The sequence below is a fragment of the Macaca mulatta genome, chromosome 3, assembly GCF_049350105.2.
Source record: "Macaca mulatta isolate MMU2019108-1 chromosome 3, T2T-MMU8v2.0, whole genome shotgun sequence".
NCBI classification, from domain to species: Eukaryota; Metazoa; Chordata; class Mammalia; order Primates; family Cercopithecidae; genus Macaca; species Macaca mulatta.
In genome coordinates, this window is record NC_133408.1 from 5240801 (window position 1) to 5256919 (window position 16119).

At 48.8% G+C, this 16119-nt stretch overlaps 1 protein-coding gene and 1 long non-coding RNA gene across 9 annotated transcripts in view; one reads left to right on the forward strand and one right to left on the reverse strand.

Annotated features, from left to right (window-relative positions):
* ABCG1 (ATP binding cassette subfamily G member 1) overlaps nt 1–16119 on the reverse strand; it is a 79557-nt gene that overhangs the window by 45693 nt on the left and 17745 nt on the right. The gene's annotated exons all lie outside the window — the stretch shown is intronic.
* On the forward strand, nt 8027–14949 carry LOC144339637 (uncharacterized). The gene is made up of 2 exons (XR_013414888.1): nt 8027–8603; nt 9436–14949. It is a non-coding gene; the product is annotated as an uncharacterized LOC144339637 (long non-coding RNA).

Here is a 16119-nt window from a genome sequence, read left to right on the forward strand (position 1 = left end):
CCTTGTTAGGCTCCTGACCCAGCCTCCATCCCAGCAGCACAGCATGCCAGGGAGGAAAGGGGTAAGTGCAAGAGAGACAAAGCACGTTTGTGTTATGTTCCGATCAGTGAAAATGAGACTCAGGAATAGCCCACATGGAGGGTACCGCCTCCCAGGTTCACGCCATTCTCCTGCCTCAGCCTCCCGAGTAGCTGGGAATATAGGTGCCCGCCACCACGCCCGGCTAATTTTTTTTTGTACTTTTAGTAGAGACAGGGTTTCACCCTGTTAGCCAGGATGGTCTCAATCTCCTGACCTCGTGATCTGCCCGCTTCGGCCTCCCAAAGTGCTGGGATTACAGGTGTGAGCCACCGCGCCCGGCCTTTTTTTTCCTTTTTTTTTTTTTTGAGATGGAGTCTCGCTCTGTCGCCCAGGCTAGAGCGCAGTGGCACCATCTCGGCTCACTGCAACCTCCACCTCCCAGGTTCAAGTGATTCTCCTGCCTCAGCCTCCCAAGTAGCTGGAACTACAGGTGCGCACCACCATGCCTGGCTAATTTTTGTATTTTCATTAGAGACGGGGTTTCATCATGCTGGCCAGGCTGGTCTCAAACTCCTGACCTGGTGATCTGCCTGCCTCAGCCTCCCAAAGTGCCAGGATTACAGGCGTGAGCCACCGCGCCTGGCCCTCCCTCTCACTTCTTTACAGCTCCATACCGTCTTTTTACTGTTTAGATTTCAAACTGCCTTACATTTACAAAATGATGATGCTGATGATGACAATAGCTGATGCTTATATTGATCCACTATGCCTCAGGCACGATTCTAAGCTTTCGCATACATTAACTCACTTAATTCTCAACACATAACTCAGTTAATTCTCACCAGAACCCTGCAAGGTCCATATTTCAATACACCCAGATGAGAAAATTGAGGCACCAGAAACCTAAAATAACCTTCCCCAAGAACCATAGCTAGTAAGCAGAATTGAAACTGACCAGAAACAACCTAAACTGAGTGGTCTGGCTCCAGAGTCCACACACAACATGACACTTACTCTCTGTGCAGATCACTTGCTTGTGAGATGCGAGGAAGAAAAACAAATGAATAAATCAATGAAAAATAAATGTGCCCACAAGCCAGCCAAGCGGTAATCTCAGCAAATCTCAGCAACGCTCCCCAGGCCCAGTGCCCCTCCCTCATCCCAGTCCCCGGCCTTCACCAGATGTCCCCACTCTCTTGAATGGTATTATATCCTTGTTTTTCTCTATCTTGCACCACATTCATATTTATCCTTTAACAATTTTGGTGACTTCTGAATGCTTTGAAGTTTTTAGAAATGGCATCACATGGCATGTGTTCTAGGAATTGCTTTTTCTCCCTCCACATTATCTTGTCCATTAGATCTGTTCTTGTTGATGCCTGTAATTGTGCTTCACTCATTTTCTGGGCTCTGTAATATTCCACTGTGGGACCCATCACAGTTTGTTTCTTTACTTTTCTTTTTTCCATTTTTTTTATTTTTGAGACCGGCCTCGCTCTGTCACCCAGGCCAGAGTGCAGTGGTACAATCATGGCTCACTGCAACCTCAATCTCTGTGGCTCAAAAAATCCTCCCTCAGCCTCCCAAGTAGCTGGGACTACAGATTGCACCACCACGCCCAGGTGGTTCTTAAAAAATTTTTTAATGTTTTTTATTTTGTAGAGGCAGAGGGTTTCGCCATGTTGCCCAGGCTGCTCTCGAACTCCTGGGCTCAAACAATTCACCCGCTTCAGCCTCCTAAAATTCTGGGATTACAGGCGTGAGCCACCGCACCTGCCCGGCTTACTCACTCTTCTTTCAATGAACATTTGGGCCGTATCCAGTCTTGTTATAAACAGTGCTGCTGAGAGCGCTGTATTCAGGTCGAAGTGAAAGTGCTGGGCCACGGAGGGTGCCCATCTTCAACTCAGCTTCATGAAGCCAAACGACATCTGTGGCAGCTGCCCCTGCACCCCCACAGGTGGTGTCTCACAGTCTTCCTTGCTCCAGGGTTATCTAGGTTAGGTAGAACTGCACTTCTCTTCACTTCTCTCCACCACCGCTGTCTGGACAGAGCCCCAGGAATCCTGCAACAGACACCTCTCCACTCTCACGCCCATCCTCTATTGCAGCCCCTCAGCAACTACTGTCTTTCCAGATTTTACAGAGGAACTGGCTGGGGGATAAATCAGATGATGATGGAGATCATGACAATCTTACTGCAGTTTAAACAGGTTTTACAAATAAGCAGAAAGAAACCTAATCTTCTTTATCCTCCTCTCTATGCTTCCTACCACTTTTCTTTTTCAAAATGTTGCTCTCTCATGCCCATCTTTGCTTCCTTTTCTTTTATATAATATTAGTGGCCTCAGGTTGCCACAAGAAAATACCACAAAATGTGCTGTCTCACCATTCTGGGGGCAGAAGTTCGAAATCGAAGTGTCTGCAGGGCCACACACCCTCTGGAGGCTCCAGGGGAGGGTCCTTCCTTGCGTCTCCCAGCTCTTGCTGGCCCCAGGCATCCATGGACTGTGGCTGTGTCACTCCAACAGCTGCCTCCATCTTCATGGGGCTGTCTCCCCCACATGTCTCTGTCTCCTCTCTCCTGCATCCCTGTGACTTTTTCTCCTCTTCTTCTCTTGTAAGAACATGTCCTTGGATTTTGAATCCATCCTAATCCAGGGTGGCCCCATCTGGAGATCCTTAACTTGATCACCTCTATCTGATAAGATCCTTTTCCTGAATAAGGTCACACTTACAGGTTCTGAGAGTTGGGACATGTATGTACCATTTTGGAGGGTCACCATCAACCCACTACATCGTAGTCACCATTCTAGTCCAAGATCTGCACCCAAATGCTTCCCAGAAAGTCTATGTCCAACACGGCCCATCACCATACTCTCCCGTTACCTAAATTCTAAACACCACACCCACTCAGTTCTCCACCAACTGCATTTGTGCTCCCGGGTTCTGCCCCTCCTTGTGGCCTTTCCCAAAGCCGGTGATTTCTCCAGAGATTCTCAACTCTCCTCCAATTCCTATAACCCTTCTCTGGGCATTATTCACTGTCTTAGAGAACCCCTGCCGGATAGTGAGGGCTCCTTGTGTCCCTGTCAATTATAAACTCATTGAGGGACATGTTCTCTTTACCTTTTCCTCCCGAAGATGGAGCAAAAATACTTTGCTTATAACAGATAATAAAAGTTTGCTGAATGAAGAAAAGATGCTTTTTCCCCATAATGAAAATAGAAAAAAGAATTTCAAATATCTTTATCCTGAAAATTCCTCAGAGAAAGACACAAACTCACCAAGAAACAGAAAGAGGATCAGCTAGAAACTGTTTCTCGGAAGTCTATAATAGTTCATATATCTTACCTTAGACAGTCACGTCTAACTTGAAGTAAAACAAAGTTTCTTTAGAAGAGTTTTAAAATCGCGGTCAAATTCTAGTCTTGTGGCTTCATTTTAATTGTGGGATTTTTTTTTTCCTTTTAAAAACTTATCCCAGTCTGGTTACCTGAGACTTTTTAATTGATGATGGAATCAAACCTTCTTGCTCAGAACAAAATAAAAACAGGCATATAATATTCAAATTTAGATGTGGCAGTACCAGAATTTAATCTCAAAAACTGGTTTATTTTAAACTAAAAAATCTCAGCCTGGGCCTTAGGTTTCTAATCTATAAAATGTGGAATGTCGACTATATGAATCTTTAAGGTCTTTTCCTGACTTAAAAAGTGCTCTTATTAAAATATAATCACACATGTATGCCTTTATGTATAGAAGCATAAATATATACATATTCATATATATACACATACACCATTCTATCCTGAAATTATATTTGTTACTTTCTGAAAGGTAAAATGATGAAGAAACTTAAAAGCTCATGAAATGATATTCCATCCCTTTACGTCAGTGAGGCAAAACTGGAACTGAGAATCTCTTTCTCTTAGCCATCAGAGCAAAGCAGCATTATTTATTATTTTTGCACATGAACTGAGATTATTTTATGAAAATATTTAATAACAGGTAAATTATTAGAACAGCATTATTGTTTTGCCAGTATCTTAAAGAGTGACAAATATCTCCATCATCTTTCCTTTTCAAAGCTATCCTATATCCAATAACAACTATCATTCCTCCTGAGAAATGGCTTTATGTCTACAGCCTCTGTAAAAACTGGTGCATTTATTCTTCTAAATGTTTTGATGGCAAATTCAGGCACTGCCCCGTTCTGCAAATCCAAAAGCTGGCATCTGTAGCTTAAATGAGTTCCCCAGATGTCAGTGTGGATGGGTGGAGAAGAGAACTCCCTCCCCGTACTCATCAGCTGGCTCTTGCCACCTGCCCGGAGTCACCACTCCCTCCCTCTCCGTGTCCCCTGCCTGCCCCCACCTCTCTAGGATGCTCCCGGGGCTGCTGTTCTTGATCGAATTCCAGGCCATTCCGAGGGAGGAAGGAAGCCGGCCATGTGGTCTTGTGCTGCTGAGTCAGCACTTTCTGCTGCCTGGTGCCCCACCCCTCCTCGTCGGAGTTGCACCAAGATGCTTAGCTGTGCAGATGATTTTCAGAAAGGGTGGCTCTCAGGAATAGATAGGGAAATACTGCCCCAATTCTCCTGGTCTCATCTCGGCCGTGAGCTGGGCTCTCTTCTCTGTTTCTGATGCCACTAATGTTTGCAGAGCCAGCCTTCTGGGCCATTCCCTGCCTCCCTTACACCACATGGGAACCCAGCTCAGTCCTGTCTCTCCTGTGCCCTCTGTCCTTCTTCTTCCTGTCCCCGTGGTTGGCCACAGAGGCCATCACGTCTGCGCTGGATTGCAGGATGTGTGGCCGCACCCATCTTCCAAGAACAACGACAGCACCCACCCTCCAAGAACGCTTCACTGGGGTTAAGATGTTGTTTGGGGTTAAGCTGGGCTTAAGATGCTGCTTTTTTAAACTTCATAATCCTTGTATCTGGACTGAACGCCTGAACCAGTTGGAGAAGAATGTAATTTTCTGGTTCCTGAATAATTTTTGTAACTACAAAACCCACAACCCAACAGGTTCCTTATAGATTAGACCTATATGCGAGCCAGTGGAGAGGCTCGTCCTTCCACGTAAATCCTGTTTTCTTTGGCTCTTCCATCTGTGGCTTTTCAGAAGTCCTCGGATTCAGAAGTTCACGTCACCCTATTCACTCCCTGGTACAAAGCGTGGGGTGTCTAGAGTCACTGGAGAAGCCCCCTGAGGCAGCTCAGGGAACACAAGGTCTGGCAAACACCACTCCTCACTCCAGACACTCAGCTCCCACTGCAGGCCCGAGCCCGTGGAACGTGTGGGGGCAGAGCTGGGACATGACTAGGGAAGGAGGTCCTCTTCCTGGGGGTCACTCTCAGCAGGTGGTGGATTCCCACATCGAGTTATCACTTGTGGTTTCAACTCACCCCCTCCAGGGATGGCTCCAGCCACATCAACAGCCCTCTCTGAAGCTCAGGTTCCATCAGCAAGCTGGGGATTTCATCTGCCTACAGTCGTTCCCTTTGTGGGTATGCCTCTCCCACAGGGAAGGTCACTGTCAGCTCTAAGAGTTTCCCAAGCTTTTTGTGGCTAGGAAATGGATGTCATGAAACAGTCCTGTCCTTGAGTGTCAGTGACAAGGTTTCGCACCTCCCAGCTCATTCTCAGACCACCACCGCCATGTCCCTGTTCCAGGTATAATTTTTAAAATTCACGAATTGTGATCCTTGCAACTAAAATCTGCCATCATTTTAGATGAGGAAAAGCTCAATTTCTTCACCAAAAAAAGAGTGGGGATTGCAGAGTAAGACAAAACTCTAAATTAGACTGTAGGAAATGCAGTGCAGAAGAGAAGCAGCTTTTGAGGTCTTATAGCTTTATCAATTTATATTGGCAAGGCAATGGCTGTGTTAACTGCGTTTCTAATCTGGTCCTGAGAGCTGGCACAGAGGACGGTGGAAATGGACGACCTTCTTCTGTTAGGATCGAGTGTTACTAAATACTGAGAGACGGGCTCAGGCAGGCTCTTGTGAGAACCTTGCACTGGGAGTGGACAAGAGAAGTTTGGGGTCTGGATGCCCCTTCTGAATCCCTGTGAGCCCCCATGTCCACTCCTAGGATGCCCTCTCCACCCCCAACTAACCTCACGTTCCAGTCTCTGCAAATAATTCTGTCACTTACAGTGATGTTTTACCAAGAGGGAAGCAATTTAAAAGAATTTTTTTTGTAAGCCAAAGATAAAGAGGGTTTACAGAAGAGGAAAGAAAATTGCTAGGTTAGATAGAACTGCACTTCTCTTTGCTTCTCTCCATCACCGCTGTCTGGACAGGGCCCCAGGAATCCTGCAACAGACACCTCTCCACTCTCACGCCCATCCTCTATTGCGGCCCCTCAGCAACTACTGTCTTTGCAGAATTTACAGAGGAACTGGCTGGGGGATAAATCAGATGATGATGGAGATCATGACAATCGTACTGCAGCTTAAACAGGTTTTACAAATAAGCAGAAAGAAACCTAATCTTCTTTATCCCACCCAGGTGATATTGCAAACCAACACACACACACACACACGCGCGCGCTGTATTAAAATTCGGTTCTGTGAAACAGATAAAGATAAAAATAAAATCTGCACCTCTTAAATAATAATATAAATTGCTGAATCCAGGCACTTCTGCCCTGTTCCCTGGTGTGCAACAGTCCACCGTCCCCGAGGAGGTACCCTGGAGGACATGAGCTTTTACTCCCATCCCTGCAGAGGAAAGGGGCCGACGGGCTCCCCAAATTCATAGTGTGACTTGTGAGACTCCACCTGGCCCTGCTGTCTGCACCTCTGTCTGACCACCCAGGTTCACAGGGAAAGCTGACTTTGAAGGCCTGGGAGTGGTGAGATGCTGAGGCCGCCTGACTGTGGGAGAGCAGGCCCCTCACTCCTGCCTGCAGTGCAAATGTGGATGATGCCACCTCTTGCTCCAGCTTTCCCAGGGCTCAGGGTGGCTGCCACGTGGCCATCAACTCCTCTTTACTCTAATTCAGCAGTTCTCAAAGTGGGATCCCTGGACCAGCAACAGCAGCATCACCCCGTACTTATTAGACACGGAACCCTGCCTGCCCCAAACCTGCTCACTCAGACCCCCGGGGGTGTGGCCCAGCCACTGGCATTTTCACAAGCCCTCAGGGCCACGGTGGAGCTCGCTTGATTGCCTCATTGCACTTCAGCCTCTGAAGGCACAAAAACTAAAAATCACACAACAAAGAACTCTGGGTCACTGCGCCGGTTCATGGTCTGCTCTAAAGGCCTGGGATGTGGAAAGCGTGAAATAACACAAGAGCCAGAGCAGAATGAATGTCCCCTAACAGCCAGCGTTCTCCAGCAGCCAAGTCACCCGGCCACCTCTCATCATGCTCCTTCCGCCCTCCTCAGCGTCACCGCTTGGTTCCAGATACCACACACCTATAATACAGCTCCCTCCTCCTCTCTCATTGTACAGTTTGAGTTTTTGTTTGTTTTGTTTTGTTTTTAGGGACAGGGTCTCTGCTGTCACCCAGACTGGAGTATGCAGCAGTGCTATCATAGATCACTGTAGCCTTGAACTCCTAGGCTCAAGCAATCCTCCCTGCTCAGCCTCCTCAGTGCCTGGAACTACAGGTGCACACTGCTATGCTCTGCTAATCTTATTTTCTGTAGAGACAGCATCTTGCTATGTTGCTGAGGCTGGTCTTGGACTCCTGGGCTCAAGCAGTCCTCCTGCCTTGGCCTCCCAAAGCACTGGGATTATAGGCCCAAGCCACTGTGCCAGGCCCATTGCACAGTCTTTTTAAAAAGCCAATATTTCCTAAAGGAAACTCAGAAAATCAAAATACAGTAGTAAGAATTGCACGTGCTTTGTAACTTTGCTTAAAATAAAATGTACTGGAGTCTACTTTGTGGCTGGCCCCACGTGCTTTAGAAAGGGATTTCATTATTTTGTGCTTTCAGTGGCAAGCATGTCTGTAAAACAAGTAACCAAAAACATCATGGGGAGTTTTTGTTTTTTTTTTTTTTTTTTTGAGACAGGGTCTTGCCCTGTTGTCCAGGCTGGAGTGCAGTCATGTGATAATGACACACTGCAGCCTCAACCTCCTGGCCTCAAGTGATCCTCCCACGTCAGCCTCCCAAGTAACTGGGGCCACAGGCATGCACCATGCCTGGCTATTTTTTTTTTTTTAAATAGAGATAGGGTCTCTGATGCCCAGGCTGGTCTCAACCTCCTGCCCTCAAGAAATCCTCCTGCCTCAGCCCCACAAAGTGCTGGGATTACAGGTGTGAGCTACTGCACCCAGCAGGGCATTTTTAATACAAGAGAATCTCTTAGGAAACAGTATGAAATTATAAACACCCTATGGATTGTTTTTTTTTTTGTTTTTTTTTTTTTTTTTTTTTTTTTTTTTTTTTTTGAGACAGGGTCTCACTCTGTTGCCCAGGCTGTGAGTGCAGGGGTGCGATCTCAGCTCACTGCAACCTCTGCCTCTCGGGTTCAAGTGATTCTCGTGCCTCGGCCTCCTGAGTAGCTGGGATTACAGGGGTGCACCATCACGCCCAGCTAATTTTTGTATTTTTAGTAGAGATGGGGTTTCACCATGTTGGCCAGGCTAGTCTCGAACTCCCAACCTCAAGTAATTCACCCGCTTCAGCCTCCCAAACTGCTGGGATGACTGCCCTGTGGATTTTTAAACTCCCCACAGAAATACACTCTGATGCATTTCCCCCTTTCCGTTTACGGTGAGCTCACAGATGTCACCAGGAAAAAAGCATCTCCGCTGTGCACTTGGTTTTTATGATAAATGGATGCTGAAAGCTGGCGGCCCAGCCAGGGTCATCTCCATCAGAATCCCATGAGGCAGTCACGTCTGGACGTGGCCAGTGCTCTCACTACGTGTCTGTGACAGTCAGAAGGATAAGATTCCCGGAGACCAACATGCTATTCAACAGGACTGCTGACCATCAGGCTAGAGTGTCCATTCCAGATCCCAAGCCTCCTGAAGTCCTTCAGAGGGTCTGCCCACGCCCTGAATCCCCTCCTAAGTCCCCACCTGAGTGCCCTCGGTCCTCTGGGTGGTGCGGGAACGCACATCTGGTGAGTGTGACCAAGCGTGGCCTGTGCTGGTCATGCCATTTACTCTCCCAGAAGACAGACAATAGAGCTTAATCTGGTCCAGGCCATGAGAACTGGCTGGTAGTCTCCACCGTTAGACAACCTCCCAAGCTCATCAGACTTTTCAACAGCGCGGCTTCATTCTCATTAAAATTAACTTTTTGGCTGGGGGTGGTGGCTCATGCCTGTAATCCCAGCTTTTGAGGAGGCCAAAGTGGGTGGATAACCTGAGGTCAAGTTTGAGACCGGCCTGGCCAACATGATAAAACCCCGTCTCTACTAAAAACACAAAAATTAGCCGGGCGTGATGGGTGCCTGTAGTCCCAGCTATGTGGGAGGTTGAGGCAGGAGAATCACTTGAATCCATGAGGTGGAGGTTGCAGTGACTGAGACCGCGCCACTGCACTCCAGACTGGGTGACAAAGCGAGACTCCGTCTCGAAGAAAACACAAATGACTTTTTAAGCCATAAGTGTGAAGGCAGTAAACATTTTAATGTTTCAAGTTCATGGAAAAGGACTATGGCCTTAGGCAGTCACTGGCTGTTTCATATGATTTCAAAGAGCAAACAGGAGGAGCCAGGTGTTAGTTGGGCTAGGCTTGGTCCTGGGGTCCACCTGTTGGCAGCAGGAACTTGAACTCATCGTCCACCTGTCTCCAGGCCACGGTTTCCTTGCTGATAACACGGAAGCAGCACCTCGTGTGGCTGTTGGAGACCCAGCATGGCAGGCACCATGGCAGGCACCATGGCCTGGCATAACACTGTGTGACCTGGAGGCCACAGGCGCCCTCATCCTGCCACCTGCCCTCCTCTCCTGCCTGTCCCAAGATGAGCACACACAGCGTTCTCCAGGGCCCTGCAGAAGGCACCATGGGCTCCCACAACCACGGCCCAGGGGATGAAATGACATCATGATCCTTTTCTGGGGCTCCAATTTGAGTGGTGAGATACTGGAAGCCTGGCAATCACCAGACACCCAAAAATGACCAAAGGGGAACCTTCTGGAGCTTCGGCCCCTTGCCCAGCTCGCTGATTCTGAAGAGGCCACATGACAAAGGCTCATCACCCAAGTGGTGTGAGCTTCTGTGACACAGAGTAGATGAGCAGTAGCCATCGTATGAGTCAGAGGCCAGGCCCCGGAAGGTCTTCTGCCCCAACCGGGAGCTGGCTCTAGGAGCATGGGTCACCCAAAGACACACAAAGGCAAGATGTAGCCCAGCCAGGGGACCAGTGTGGGGCTCTGGAAGCAGCTACCTGGGTCACCTCTTAGCTCTGCTACTTGTAGCCCTGTGACCCCGGACAAGGCCCCTCCACCTGCCCTCACCCCTCCCCTCTCAAAGGGCAGCAGTGAGGCTCATGGGAGCATGTAGGTGTGAGGCCCGAGCACACTGCCCAGCGCCTAGGAAATGCTAAGTCAACAGTGGCCACCAGTCAACAGTGGCCACCAACTAAATCCTTGCTCTTTCCCTTTCATTTCTAAAGCCTAAGGTATCAAGCCACACTTAACATTTAGAATGAGAACTAAAAGGCTTTGATCCATCTTAGTGATTCTAAGATATTATGATTTTATTACATCACATATAAGAAGGGTAGCCATGGTTTGTTAAGTGCCACATGCTGGTCACAGTGCTTCATAGGTATCAAGCTATTTGATCTAATAAGATGGATATTTTTATTATTAATATTTCCTTTTTACAGGAGGGATAAGTCACCAGTTGCCCTGCTAGTGGGTGGTGGAGCCAGTTCTGAACCCAGACTCTCTTACCGTGGAGCCCACATTCCCAAGCTCTGTCCTATACTGCCTCCTCCTTTACCGAGGGCATTCTGCTAAAAAGTGCTACACCTGGAATCATTTTATTGAAATAAATAGGGGGAGAAAGAAAATTTTAACTAAGCTCCACATATAGTTCAATTCATCTTAACCTCCTTGTTACATATTAATTTAGTATTACCGCAAAGGAGAGTAAGTGCATTTTCTATAAAGCTACAACATTAATGGATTTACATTAAATATTTGCAAATCCAAGAACAATGTTCACACCCTGCCAATGGGTGTGAGACAGTGGCTCCCACCAACCCCAGCGCTGCTGCCACCTCTCCCTGCCATGAGCTGAAAACCAGAGCAGTGGGCACGACATCCTCAATTTTCAGTCATGACCATCTAGCCACAAGACTAAAACACACAGGAGCTGATAACATCTCACATCCTCCTAAGATAACCTGCATCAACCTTGCCAATGAGCCAAATTCTGAAGTGTAACGTTGCTTGCCAAGCTTTGTTTCAATGGTGGAAATTTCCATCCAGTAACTCACAAATGTAGAAACTGAAATATAAATAGTTCAAAGATGCAAAGCTTGTCATCCAGCGATCTGAAAGTACTTGAGAGAGCTCTCAGAAATAATAAGACTGTTACCTGTCTTGTACACGCAAGTACACAAGTCTCAAGATAGAGGGATTTAACATCTCTGAACTTAGTCATAATATGAGCCATGAGTAAGAAACCAGGAGAAGTCTCAGAAAAGGAACCATACAAAAATTCTCTAGGAGGACAACTCCAGGGAGCATGTAGCCCATCTTGGGAAAAAGCAGAAAGCTCAGGGTGTTGAGACTTGAAATCCCCATTTTGTGTAAGAGACGGCACTTTCCGTGCTGCCCGGGCAAAGGCCCTCACTGCTCCTGGCCACAGCATCTTCCTCCCTCAAAGGGAATGGGGAGAAAACCTGACTGCAGGGTTGCTGCAAAGACAGAGTAAGTTACTGCCACAGACTAATAAATACCAAGCTAATACTATTATTATTAGAAGGAGAAGTATTTGGCTTCATGAAACCAAGAACACAAAAAAAACAGTTTTTAGCAAAATTTGACCTGTAACATTAAAATACCTTGAGCACTATTGTGTGCCAGCCCTGGCTGTAGTGATGACCTCTGCTATTCCTCGCTTCGATCCTCTGAGTTTGGCACTCGGAACAGCCCTGTTCTGTAGATGAAAAAACTGAGGCCCAGGGTCACATGGTTAAGAAGAGGCGGACCTGGTATTCAAGAGCAGGCTGCTTGACCCAGAATCCAGGCTCTTACCATTCCCCAACCGCCCCTCCGCCCATCCACGGTGCTGTAAGTGAGGCCAAAGAAACAGCCCTCAGAAACCAACTGCATGAAGCTTAGTCAGAGGTGGCTCATGGGTTTGACATAGTAAGGGAAGATCAAAACAGCCCAGCATCTCAAGGCTCTTGTTTTTCCTCTCTACTTCTCTCTACCAAGCTGTCTTTAAGGGTAAAAGTATATGCTCTTCTACTGTGATTTAGCTTTTTGTGATTCCATTCATTCATTTGCATGCCAGCTCTCAGCCAGGTGCTGGCTGGGCAGCTGAGATGCAGGGGTAACTTTGGAAGCTCAGAAGAGAAGCACAAAATCCCACGGTGAGCGCCATAAAGCCATGATCATAGGGGCAGAGGAGCACGATCATAACCAGGAAAGACTCTCCTGGCCACGGGGGTAAGGGTGAATGAAGGAAGGCTTCCCCTAGCCTGGGGAGATGAGGTGGGTTCTTGGTAGAGGGTGTGTCCCAAAGAAAGCACAAATGCTAGAATGACAGGCAGTTCAGCCTGGCTAGCCCATGGGGAGTGGCTGCAGAGACACAAAGCTGGGAGAGAAAAAGGGCTCCAAGGGAGCCCTGCTGGCCAGGCTGTTCTTTGAAATTCATATTCTAGAGACTTAGCCAACTCAGAGATTGAGGGATAGTTCTCAAGAAGCACAGAACGCCCCTGGGAAGAGAGAAGGTGACAAATTGGCGCTGCCCATTTTCCTCTGTAAACCAGAAAATTCAGAGAAAGGCTGCTGGGTTTGGGCCAGGGCACGTAGCACATTTATGACAACTGAAGGGGAGGAGGCCTAGAGGCACAAGGCTGGATGGTCTCCTGCTCACACCATTCAGGACACAGCCATTTTCTGGACAAACTCATTTGCAGATCTTCAGAAACAGGAAACCTGCAGCTTCTGCTGTAACTCCTAACGTGAGCGCTGATAAATATGAAACTTAGTGAAAGGGCTCTTCCCTTTTTCAACAGACTTTTGTGTAGAGTCCATTCTCATGTTAGTGACACACATCCTTACTGTAACACCATAGTTATTGTAGATGTACCCTTCCTTCTTGTTGCAAAGATTTTCATCCACCACCATCTCTGGTTTCCTGTGTCCACCCATTGGCTTAGTGGGTTTTGGCTTGGAAACTGTCATTTCTATATGGGCTTACAGAAATGCGAGCTCCACAGCCACAAAATCCAATAAGCAAGCAGGCAACGAAAACCCAAGACTGCAAGGAAAAGCAAGCCCTTGGGTCTCTTTGCATTTGGTCAGGAGCCCAAAAGGTTGAGCAAAGCATCTGAAAGACGATGTTTAACATTTCACAAAACACCTAAATTATGCCCGAGGGAACTAGTCCCGCTGGGTGTCTAGAGAACGCCCTGGTCTCCAGAGACAGCAAAGCGTGGCACCTCCGAATCCACCCAGGTGGCCCCAGGCCTTCCAGTTACCCAAACAGAGTACAGCTGGTGGAAATGATGTCTGTTATCACACTTACGGGTTCACACACAAAAAACTGTAATAGATGCCCTGGAAAACACGCCGTAAAGTTCAGCTGTGATCTGTCCTTGCCTCTAACCTGCCCAGGGTGGAAGTGACTCGTCAGGCAGCCGGGAAGCGTGACCTTGCAGCATGATCTCCGGATTCCAGCCGGCTTAGCGGAGCCAACGCTGCAGATTCCCAAGGGCAATTCCAAGGTTCCAAACCCCATCCTGGCCATTTTTCAGTGCTGACCCCAGAGAAGCCTCAGACATGCTTGGACCCACCCCAGGAGGCCCTGGCTCCCTTACAGCTCCACCCTACACTGTCAGCTGAAACCAAAACCAGCACGCTTTATAAGGAATCAAAAATCACCTGTCTCCTAGGAAAATTGTGCCACCTGAAGACCTGTAAATCAAAAATAAAATTCAAAGGCAACCATCCCCTGCAACCACGGGGACAGACTCCCTCCTTGGCCATGGCACTCTAAAATTTCACCTGAAAGACTGCTTCAGGACACGACAGGAAGTGGGGGTCCGTCCGACATGCCTTATCATACCCTATAACATTAACAACACACACCTTAAGTCTGATATGAAGCATTTACGGTCTGTTCTCTCTCAAGCCTGCTGCCTGAAGGCCTCATCCGCATGATACAACCTAGGTCCCCACAGCCCCGTATGGTAATCCAGACATCCCTTTCTATCGATAATAACCAATTAGAAAAAATTTTAAATTTACCTATAACCTGGAAGGCCCCCTTTGGGCTGTCCCACCTTTCTGGACGGAACCAATGTACATCTTAAAGTACTGATCACTGCCTCACCTCTCCCTAAAAGCATGAAACCAAGCTGTTCCCGACCCCTCTGGGCACGTGTTCTCAGGATCTCCTGAGGCTGTGTCACGGGTCATGATCATTCAGGATAAATCTCTTTAAATGTTTTAGTTTGACTCTTTTCGTGGACAGACGTCTCTGATTTAAACAAGAGTCTGGAAGATTCCCGCAGTTCCCCGACGCTGCTGAAGCCACAGAGGCGCAGACCCCACACACCGGCGGGCCGTTCCACTGCGGACGCCACACCAGCATTTGCGCGTCATTTCCATTCCCGGGGTCTCCCAGTCACTGCTCAAGCCTGAAGGGACCGCAGGCCGCCCCGGGTGGCAACACCTCACCCTCATGTCCACACTGGCAACTCTTCGTACTACCAGGGCTCTCGGGCTTCCTGGCCCGGTGTTCCTGAACCCAGGGAGGGGAACACGAGGACGTGCGGGGCGCTGGGATTTGCACTGCCCGGGTGATTCCCTAGGCATGGGGCCGCCCCTGTCCCAGGGAGGCTGCGACCCCTGCTCAGGGCTGCAGCTGCCTCCTCCTGCTTGGCAACAGCCCCCGGCGCCGGCAGCCAATCGCGCGGAGCGCCGCCGCTCAGCCGCAGAGGTTACTAGCGAGCGTTGACCGGGAGTAACCCCGGCGCGGGCGGCGGCGGCGGCGGACGGGCGGACACTGCGCACGCGCGGCGGCGGGCACCCTCCCCGCCCGCACCTGCGCGAACGAGGGGGCTCCGGCAGCGCTGTTTTCTCCCGGGCGTTGAGCTCCGGCAAGGGCGCGAACGTCGCCCTGCGTCCACAGGCCTGCAGAGTCAGCATCTGCACCAGCCAGAGAAAGGACGGGCTTTTACTCAGTATGGAGAGCCTGCGTTAGAGCTGCCACTCAGTGGGCAGAACATCACCATGGGCCAGGATGAATCCCGCCCTGGGAGGGAACGTCTGGGTGGAGGCCAGGTGGCCTGATAACCCCAGGGCCAGGGTGGGCAGAGGTGTCCAGTGCAGCCCCCAGCCAGGTGCGGGGAGCTCGGGACAAAGGACAGAGGCCAAATATGCCCCCATACCTCTATCTATGAAAGAATTCCCGAAACACGTCCCCCAGGAGGCCTTTTGTAGCCCCTCATTGTCAGCAGGCTTTGGGGTTTATGTCCTGGGTAAGGAAAACTCAACACAGCTCATTTTATTACCTGGGTCTGAGCGATTGCGAGAGATGAGTTCTCAGTGGCGCTTATAGAGGCAGGGAGTTGGGACCCCAGGTGTTAAGTCCAGTGCTGGACCTGCCGCCTACCTGCCAGCGGTCCTGGGCAGGCCCTTGTCCCCGTACCACCCTCCTTCCCTTCTGGAGAAGATGCCCATACTGATGTGTGTCCCATGCCGCTCCCCTAAGGCTTAATGAGGCAAATCGCCAAATAAAGCAAACACGATTTGCTCAGTAAACACCAGTTATCTAAAAAGAAATTAAAAATAAAAACAAACAAAAACTTTCTCCCAAAACTGTGGGAGGAGAGAAATAACAACTGAGAAATCCCATAAAACTCCTGCCAAAAGGTTCACTTTCAAGATAGGCAGTTGAGATATCAGAGAGGGGGACTTTTTTGGTTG